Below are 10,155 nucleotides of genomic sequence, written 5' to 3'. Positions count from 1 at the left end.
TCTTTAACAGATATCTATGTTTTGCTACTATTTGGTAAAGGTTTTCAAGGCAAACTATTGTCTATATAATTACAATGCGGGCAGTTTGAGACACATATACAAACAAAGGTTGATGCCATATCTAAATATCCATTTAAAATGACCTTACTACTTAATAATTTAAGTATTATATAAATCTAAACACACGATGATGAACAATTCTCACTCTTTTGTTCCCATTATTATACGATGGGATTGATTTAGTAAAGGGGTAGAGAGTACTGAACATTCATTTAACTTAGTGAATAAAGTGAAGCTTTATTTGCTTTAAAAACCGGATCATGTTCAGTGCTATATAAAATAAAAAGCAGGATCCCACCCTGTATGTAATTGGATTGGATAACTGAAGTAATCCAAATTCACCTTTTTTTCTTAAACTAAGTTACCATTCTTTATTCCTTAAATACATGAACCTCCGTGTCACTTCAGGGATGCTGTAAAACCTTTATAATTGTTAAAAAAGCATAACATTACCTTGCAGGTTGTAAACATATGTTGTATATAGGATTTGATGAAAAGACTGGGTGTTACCATTAATCAAATTATATAAATATTTTATTCCAATGCAAAATGCATTTCATGACATATAAACACAAAAATACCCCACGCCCCTGTTAGACTCAAGCAGCAAACTCCAAACACTGGAATGTTGGAAATAAAGTATAATAAAACAGAGTTGCGCTAAAGAATGCAAATCATGAAAGTCCACGTATGTTCAATAGCTTGAAAATGCAGGCTAGCAAGGATATCAACATATACACTTGATAAGAGTCCACATATGATTAGATGCTAGGAAATGTAGGCATACACATTCAATATGTTATCCACCCAGGTGTTCCATCAGCATAAACAAATGTGAGTTCCCAGCCACCACATACTGACTCTTACCAGATATTGGTGGGATTAAAGCAATGAGTGGTTAAGGACCACTGCAGCCTTTCTCCTGAGTTATGCCTCATACACACGCATCGATTATTGGCCGGGAATTTTCGGCCAACGTCCGATCGGCCGATTTTCGGATTGTTAGTATGATGCTTTCGACAACCGACTCCGACTTTTCGGCCGAAAAAATCTGGTGTGCAGGCTATAAAATTTTTGTTGGCCGTCAACACAACGGCCGATTTTCTGTCAGTCAGTACAGATTTCAGCAGACAAAAATCTGATGAGCAAGACTGGGCATGCTCAGAGAAGAAAAAACACACGGAAAGTAAACCAGCACATGACATCACTTCTGAAGTTGATTTTTGTTGGCCGAGAAAATTTGTGTGCAGTCTAGGCACATTCCAACCAACAAAACATCACTCTGGACAAAAGACGGCCGATCGGTCGGCCGATAATCGTTGCGTGTGTACGAGGCATTACACAGCTCCAGAAGCTTCCAAATCCCAATTATTAAGGACAATTATGAGGCAATGGACACAAAATCCCTTCTGAATCCTGATGCCACTGTATCTGAGAGAGAGTGGGGAACATCAAACAAAAAGGGACCTGCCCATAGTGCATTATCTCCAGACAAGGTGTTTATTAAACATAAATAGGGTATGCACTCACCCACTGTATGTAAAAGACAAGCATGTAAAAGTTACAAAGAACCGGCGACTTTCGGCAGTGTTCCTCTGTATACCACCCAAAAGATGATGTTCCCCATTCTCTCTGAGATACGGTGCCATCAGGATTCAGAAGGGATCTTGTGTCCATTGCCTCATAATTGTACTTGATAATTGGGATTTAGAAGCTTCTGGAGCTGTGTAACTCAGGAGAAAGGCTGCAGTGGTCCTTAACCACTCATTGCTTTAATCCCACCAATATCTGGTAAGAGTCAGTATGTGGTGGCTGGGAACTCACATTTGTTTATGCTGATGGAACACCTGGGTGGATAACATATTGAATGTGTATGCCTACATTTTCTAGCATCTAATCATATGTGGACTCTTATCAAGTGTATATGTTGATATTCTTGCTAGCATCTTCAAGCTATTGAACATACGTGGACTTTCATGATTTGCATTCTTTAGCGCAACTCCGTTTTATTATACTTTATTTCATGACATATTCCATGGCTAAAAAGCAATTGCCCAGTCATCTGTACCAAGTAAAGATATAAAAAAAAAATAAAGGGGAACCCATCAGTTTTGTCTTTTTTTTTTCTCACCCTCACTAGTATCTTGAAATTACCTGACTGTTATGGAAAAACAGATGCATATTTTGTTTTTCTCTATTTTTCATAGGTCAGCTGTTTTTTTTTTGTTTTTTTTCAAATGGAACTAAATAATTAACCTTTTGAGTCCCCAGGCCTTTTTCTCCTTAATTCCCCTTGAGTCTGAGATTGAGAACCATTTTTCTTTTTCAGTTTTGATGATTCACAGATGTTCACACACCTCTTAGCATTTGTGATCTATCTTTAAAAATGATACAATGTTTTCTTTTGGAACAGAGAGGGGTTTAACTTTGGTAGCAAATTGGATACCTATATTTTTATTTATTTGCTTGTTTTTTTATTGGGAACAACTAGTAGTTTTTTAAAAATTTAATTTCCAGTAATTTTTGTAGAATTTATGCAATTTGCGGACCCCAATATATTTATAGCAAAATATGGTCAACAAAGTCTGCTGATGAGAGGCAATCACATTAGTGCAACTTTTGTTTAACATAGAGGAATGGTAAAGCTCAAAGTGAATAAATGTGTTTTTTTTCAACTTTATTTCAACTTTGACGCTATGTTTCGACATGCAGTGGGAACAAATTAGCTTGTGTAAACTGATAGCGTAACATTAACATACTATTCAGGTTCACAAGGACACGAGTTAGCATAACAGTGATATTCTTTTATAGGTTTCAATCACCTAAAATTAGAATGATATTGTGTCCACGTGAGCATTTGTTGCTAGTGCAGTAAGGCTCTGTTCACACTAGTGGGATTTCAGATGCGACTTGAGTCACACAGAATCACATAATAATGTAAATCCCATTGTTTTCAATGGTGTCTGTTCACATCAATGCGACTCAGCATAGTGCGATTTTGGAAAAGGTTCCTGTGCTACTTTGATTTGATTCCAGTGTGATTTTGGCCCCATAGAATATGCAAACCTTATTAAAGTTGCATCTAAGTTGCATCCAAGTGGCACTACATAATCACACTGAAATTTGGATCAAAGTCAGATTGCAGCAGTGTGAACCTAGCCTTAAGGCGAATGTCATCCTGATTATCCAACATCATCATTGTGACTTAGCAATTTTGTAGGGAATTTTTTCATTTATTTTTAGGAGGGTTTTTATTTATATAGCCACACACATACATGCAAAGGGTACATTTATTTATTTATTTTTTTTCATTTTTTTTTTTTTTACAGTTTTTTTATTTTTTTTCATTGGAGGAGGTCTGGATCTGGTCAGTGGAGACCAGTGTAGCAAGATCTGAAGCCCAGGGGGTAATTGCTTTATCTACTGGGCTTAGTGCTGGACACCTCATGGTTCCAGCACCAGAGGCTGCCGGGATCTGCCAGAGCCACTGAGTCTGGGTGCCATTTGACAACAGCACTGGGATAAACAGCTGTCATTCCTGTGCATTTTTATTCGACACCCAGTTCTCAGTGTATTTTCTTTATAGAGATCTCTTACAGCCTAATTTATTATTGCCCTAATGTTAGTGAGGCTGATTTACTAAAGAAGCTGAGAGTCCCCATGTAATTTACGCACATCAATCAAGAAATAAAAATCCTCTTTACCGGTTTCATCTGCACATTAATAGATAATTGAAGTAAATATTCACACAACTGATTGTGTGAAGATTCTTAACTTAACTAGTAAACCCACATATATGTTGCCCTGTATCAGATCAGATATCTATATTGAACTTATATCATATTCAAACCTGCCCTGGAAAGCATTGGTATAAACACTGTACCTGATTGGTGTCAATCACATATTAAGAAATGAGGCTACAAATATTTTAAACTATTTTCTCCTAAAAGAAACCAAGTAAGAATATTTTATTAGTGTAGTATGGTTCATACTACATATAATAATAAAATATAGCATAGTGATTTCATCCTTGTGGAAACAACACCCAGGTGATACCTACACTGTGATCTGACATATCTTTAAATAGCTCATACTGAAATCATAAACTAAAACACATTCTGACATTCATTTTCTACAATATATTTGAAGGAAAGAAAATAAAAAAAATGTAAATACAATATTTAATCAATGATGGACACAGTATGAGGGAAGGGCAAAATAAAGTAAAACAATTTGGAAGACAATTAACCTGCCAAAATAAAAGTTCTGTAATTGATGATTTATTGTTAGCTGGTAAGGCCCTTCGAGAATGTTTTAGGTATAAAAACTGCACATTTTCTTGACCAACCAGGTTACTTTCAGGTAGTGATGGTAGATATTGCATTACTCTGAGGACACACAATTTTCTCTAGATGATTAGACGCAGCAGCCAAGGGTCTCATAGAAACCTACTGCTCAAGATGTTACTGGATCACCTTTTTATTAGAAAGTTTTTTCTTTCTGTTTTTTAAAGAGTCACCAAGAAAACAGCAGGAAAGGTACAATGAGGTCTGCCTATTAATCTCACATTTGTCTGATTTGCACAGTTACAGACTTGGTTACTGCCTAATCTGTGACTGACTATATCATGCATATCACTTAAGCCATTATACTTCGGACATGTAATGTGCCAAATTTTAATAAAAACCCAATAGACCTTTGCACATACATAAGCAGTTTAAGATATCAACATATATAACCTTTTTATTTTTTTCCAAATGAAAGTACATAAAGGGTTTTTTTTTTGTTGTTGTTGTTACATTGTGTTCTTTTGAGCATATCTTTTCAATTCTTGGTGTATCCAGTTGGTGGCAAATATCTCTTATTTGATAGAGTGGAAGGTTGTTTTTACCATTGTTGGTAACATTGTACTTGAGTGCATATTTCATATACACCGTACACGTAAGCCTTACTTTCACACAAGTGATTCGCTCTGCCTGTGTTTAGCCCAGATTGTCAATAAATTAGCATCACAGATTACTGGAGAACTGGGTACCAAATGCTGGTTGCCAGCAGCTAAGACCCAGTGGATTCCTTAAGCTGAGGATTACTTTTCTCAAGTATTTTTACTATGGCAGTATTACTGCAAAAGTGTTACTTACTTTTTTGGCTATAGAGATATAGAAACCAATTTAGTTTTTGTCTTTACTTTCCCTCCAGCTGTATTTACTATGCAATTCCTTTTTCTAAAAAAAAAATGTACAAGAAGTGCTATCCATTGCATTCTTTGTATTACTGTACAGTGAGATGTAGTTTACTGTTTACTAGGTGTGCCTCTTATTATTATTATTATTTTTATTTTTTTTTTCTTTCCAAATGTTTCCGAGCCTGTTTCTTTTTTCACTGTTTGTAAATGCCTGCATTTATTCTGTCAATCTGACATGTACAAAGTGTAATAAAAAATTTTTAAACAGGTAATAAATTATATTTATAAGCATCTGCAGTGTCTGGGTTGGTTGTTACATTTGCAATGTTTCTCTTTTGTGTGAAAATCATTTTCTTAGAATAGTCGTGGTTGAAATTATTGCCTCAGTTTTGACAACGCTATTGAAAATGTGTTCACTTTCACGGCTGGAGTTAGGACTTAAATCATGCCATATTATGTGTTCTGCGCTGGACCTGCATACGTATGATTACATTTTGTTATAGTCCACTTTCAAAGGAAATGTGAATGTCACAGTTACAAAGAGTAGTTCCTAACCATTTGGTAACATTTTGAATTGTTCCATCAATTCATGTGTTTGAATGACATATATACAGTACTTACGTAGAAAAATTTGGAAACTCATTATTATGTCATAGTTTGTACACTGATGCATTTTCCATCAAAGTGAACCTTTCACATGATCACACAAAGCCGTGTGTCCTCTCAGCTGCACAGTTGGGAGTCTTAGCTGTAACACAGTGGAGGGGATTTACTAAAACTGGTGCAGTCAGAATCTGGTGTATGGTAGCCCAGAAGCTCCTAACTTTAGCTTTATTTTTTAACCTCTTAACCTCCCTGGCGGTATGATTTTTTCGGATTTTAGGTGCTGAAAGCGGTACCATTATTTTGCATGTAATTCTTGAGAATGAGCAGCCCAAACCAACTATTTACATATTTTTTCTTTTTTACTGAGCGTTCTTCTTTATAACATCTTGGGTATGATGAAGTTTGAGACACAAAATCATAAATTATAATATAATAAAAAACTATAAATAAGTTAAAGTATGTATGTATACATATATATATAAACTGTATATATATATATATATATATATATATATATATATATATATATATATATATATATATATAAACTGTATATATAAACTATATATATATATATATATATATACATAAAAAGTACAGTAAAACTGCAGGAAAGGGCACTGGGGGGGCAATGTAATGTGAATTTATTTTATTTTGAATAGTATCAGTGTGTTTGGTGTGCTTTACATTTGAATTTGCCGCCGGTTCCACCCCCCTGCGAACGTCACGTCACAGGAGACGGAAGCCGGGGCACGGAGAGGATCGGGAGGAAGATCCGCCGCCGCATACCGCTCGCATACATCGCTGGATCCCGGTGACAAGGTAAGTAACCTCTTTTACAGGATCCAGCGATGCTTCTGGCGGTACCCCGAGTGTGGCTCGGGGTTACCGCTTTTGGCTCTGAAATTTAACCCCGAGCTAAACACTCGGGAATACCGCTAAGAAGGTTAAAGACTGCCTCACGCAGATATACTGTGGCAGGGCGGCCCTCCTGCGCAAAATCACGTACCTGTACGTGATTGCATGCAGTGGCTCTGGGGTGCACGCGCGTGCCGCTGGTGACCCACTTCCGCTGTGATTAGATATAATGCCCACTGGGACCCACCTATCGTTCTCAGGAGAGGCAGAACAGCAGTCTGCCTATGTAAACAAGGCAGACTGCCGTTTCTGTGGGAGGGGAAGACAGAGATCTTGTGTATCTGCTAAGAAGAAACATGGATCTCTGTCTTCCTCCAGTCAAAGTATCCCCCACACAGTTAGAAAGCACTCCCTAGAAGCACACTTAACCCTTTGATCGCCCCTGATGTTAACCCCTTCCCTGCCAGTGTCATTAGCACAGTGACAGTGCATTCTTTTAGTACTGATCACTGTGATAATAATCACTGGTCCCCAAAAAGTGTCAAAAGTGTCAGTTAGGTGTTTGATTTGTCCGCCGCAATGTCACAGTCGCAAAATCATTGATCGCCGCCATTACTAGTAAAAATAAATAAATAAATATTTTACATTTTTTATTGGTTTTGTTATAAAGCATCAAGTAAAAAATATATATATATATATTTTTTTTCAAAATTGTCACTACTTTTTTAGCGCAAAAAATAAAAACCGCAGGGCTGATCAAATACCCCCAAAAGAAAGCTTTATTTGTGGGGGAAAAAAGGCATCAATCATATTTGGGTACAGTGTTTCACGACTGTGCAATTGTCAGTTAAAAGAATGCAGTGCCGGATTGCAAAAAAATGGCCTGGTCATGAAGGGGGATAAAACTTCCAGGGCTGAAGTGGTTAAGCTTTGACAAAAAAAAAACATGAAAACTAATTCTCTTCAGAGCAGCATCAGATTTTGTAAATTCCAGTGTTAGTATATGTCCCCCAGTATCTTTAGTGTTCCTGTCTGCCTGCAGCTTTGATACACCATGGCAGCCCCTAAAACCAGAACACCCATACTGTCTTGTCTATCACGCAACATGGTGTGCTTGAGTGACCTATTACCAGACCTAAGCACTGTCACACGTGGGGGGAGGCATGCCTAGCGTTATAAAACAAGATTTGCACACCTTTAAAAATCTACAGTGATCACACACCGATTTCAAGTGCAAGATAAATATACCCTCCACTGACACAATCAAAAATTCAAACACCAGAGGAGAACTAACTTCAATGAGTAAAATTCAAAAACATAGCCATCCACCACAATCATACCTCCTCTAGATGTATCAATTACTGGGAATTATCCAAAAAATTCCATCATAGATCTCACCCCCATTCAACTAGCAAAGTTTTCAAACCTAGATGATAAGCTATGCTGGAGAGGCTGTTCAGGCAATGGGTCCCTAGTTCATATATTGTGACACTGCCCCAATCTTACAAGTTTCTGGAATAAAATATTCTCTCTAATTTATTCTATCACAGGCCAACTAACAACTCCATCTCCATTCCTCTCAGTATAGGCATAGAAAATGTCTCTACAAATCTTACACCCCTAGTAATGAATATCCTATTCCCAGCTAGACTAATGATTGTACACAAGTGGAGAAGCACCCTAGCACCAAGTGTAACAGAAATAAAATACAGAATATCACTGATTCGCAAATACGAACAATGTCTTGCTCTTCAATCACCACAAATTTAGCACACAAATCTATTTTGGATGTGTAAATGAAATGAGACAAATTTATCTTTGTAGTCATTCAAAATCCTGTGTTATTTGTTGACCGTGCAACAGAAATTACCATTGTAACTTTACTTCTGTATATTCGTTTATGCACCCTTTATATGAAAATCAATAAAACCGTATATACTCGAGTATAAGCTGACCTGAATATAAGCCGAGGCACCTAATTTTACCACAGAAAATTTGGAAAACGTATTGACTCGAGTATAAGCCTATGGTGGGAAATGCAGCAGCTACTTGACCCAACTGGACCACCACGAAACCCAAAACAGGGGCTGCGGGCATGGTGCAGGGGCTGTGGACATGGTACAGGAGATGGTACAGGCATGGCACAAGAGATGATTCAGGCATGGCACAGAAGATAGTACAGGCATAGCACAGGAGATGGTGCAGGTATGGCACAGATATGGTACAGATGGTACAGGCATGGCACAGATATGGCATAGACGGTACAGGAGATGCAGTTCTGCGGGCATGGTACAGGAGTCTCACTTACCCTTTACCTGCAGTGCTGCGGAGGAGTCTCACTTACCTTTCAATGAAAAATGGCGCCGCCCGGTGCCAACACGTCACTGCACATGCGCCGTCTGCCCGGGAATAGCTTATACTCCAGTATATACGGTAAACATAAACAGATAAACAGATGCCGTACAGCAGTATTTATCCCTTTTTTTTTTTGGCAAGCTTTTTCTGATTTTACCTTAGGACTGAGGTGTTAGTTTGTAAAGATCAAAAACGCAAAAAGATAAGATACTTACCTGTGCTGGGGCTCTGGGCACCTCCAAAAACCCTGTACTGAGAGCGCAATAGACACAATATTTATTGTACAGCAATATTTATCTCCTATTCAGCTAACCTTGTCTGATTTTTACTTCAGAGATACATATTTCAGTAGTAAATGCAACAAAAAACCTTGCGCTTATGGACAAATAAATAAATAAAGTGCAAATATAATGAATTGAGCTGCTGCTAACATGAAGGTGCCTGTGCCTTTAAAAATGAAATCCAAAAGATGTCAGCGCTGCTACTGTATATATAAATATACCTAAGTGTTAATATCTAGATAAAGTGCTAACTGTGCAGTATCTGTGTAATATAATAATCAGTGCATTCCAGTAAAAAATCTTATATATATATACATATATAAATGTATATATATATATATATATATATATATATATATCTCCGTAGTAACAATTCGTTAGTATAAATATTGATATACATAAATAATAAAGTCCATATAAGGTGCTCTCAGTGCTCTTTGTGATTAAAAAACTCCTTTGGGTGCTTGAATAGTGCTCCACTATGGTGTTCCTACTCACCAGAAAGAATATGTTCATAAGCCTGGGTTTTTTTTAACTGCTGCTCCTGGTCTCGTCTGTGAGGATGGTTATAGGAGGTATAATGCCCCGGTATAAGCTATTAGACTGCTAGATGTTCTCCGTGACTCAAATAAAAAGAAGGAATCTCCATGGTGAAGTATATCATTGAAAAATTTATTAAGAAAAAATATAGAAGAAAGTCATTTTTAACTTTCAATCATTTTTATTGAGATAACAACATTACAAAATAATTCATTTTCAGAATAACATTTGCAGTAACAAGAATTGAATATTAGCCAACGGTAACTGTCA

This window comes from Pelophylax lessonae (assembly GCF_965119305.1).
Source record: "Pelophylax lessonae genome assembly, chromosome: 1".
Taxonomy (NCBI): Eukaryota; Metazoa; Chordata; class Amphibia; order Anura; family Ranidae; genus Pelophylax; species Pelophylax lessonae.
Note: the sequence above shows the minus strand (reverse complement) of the source record.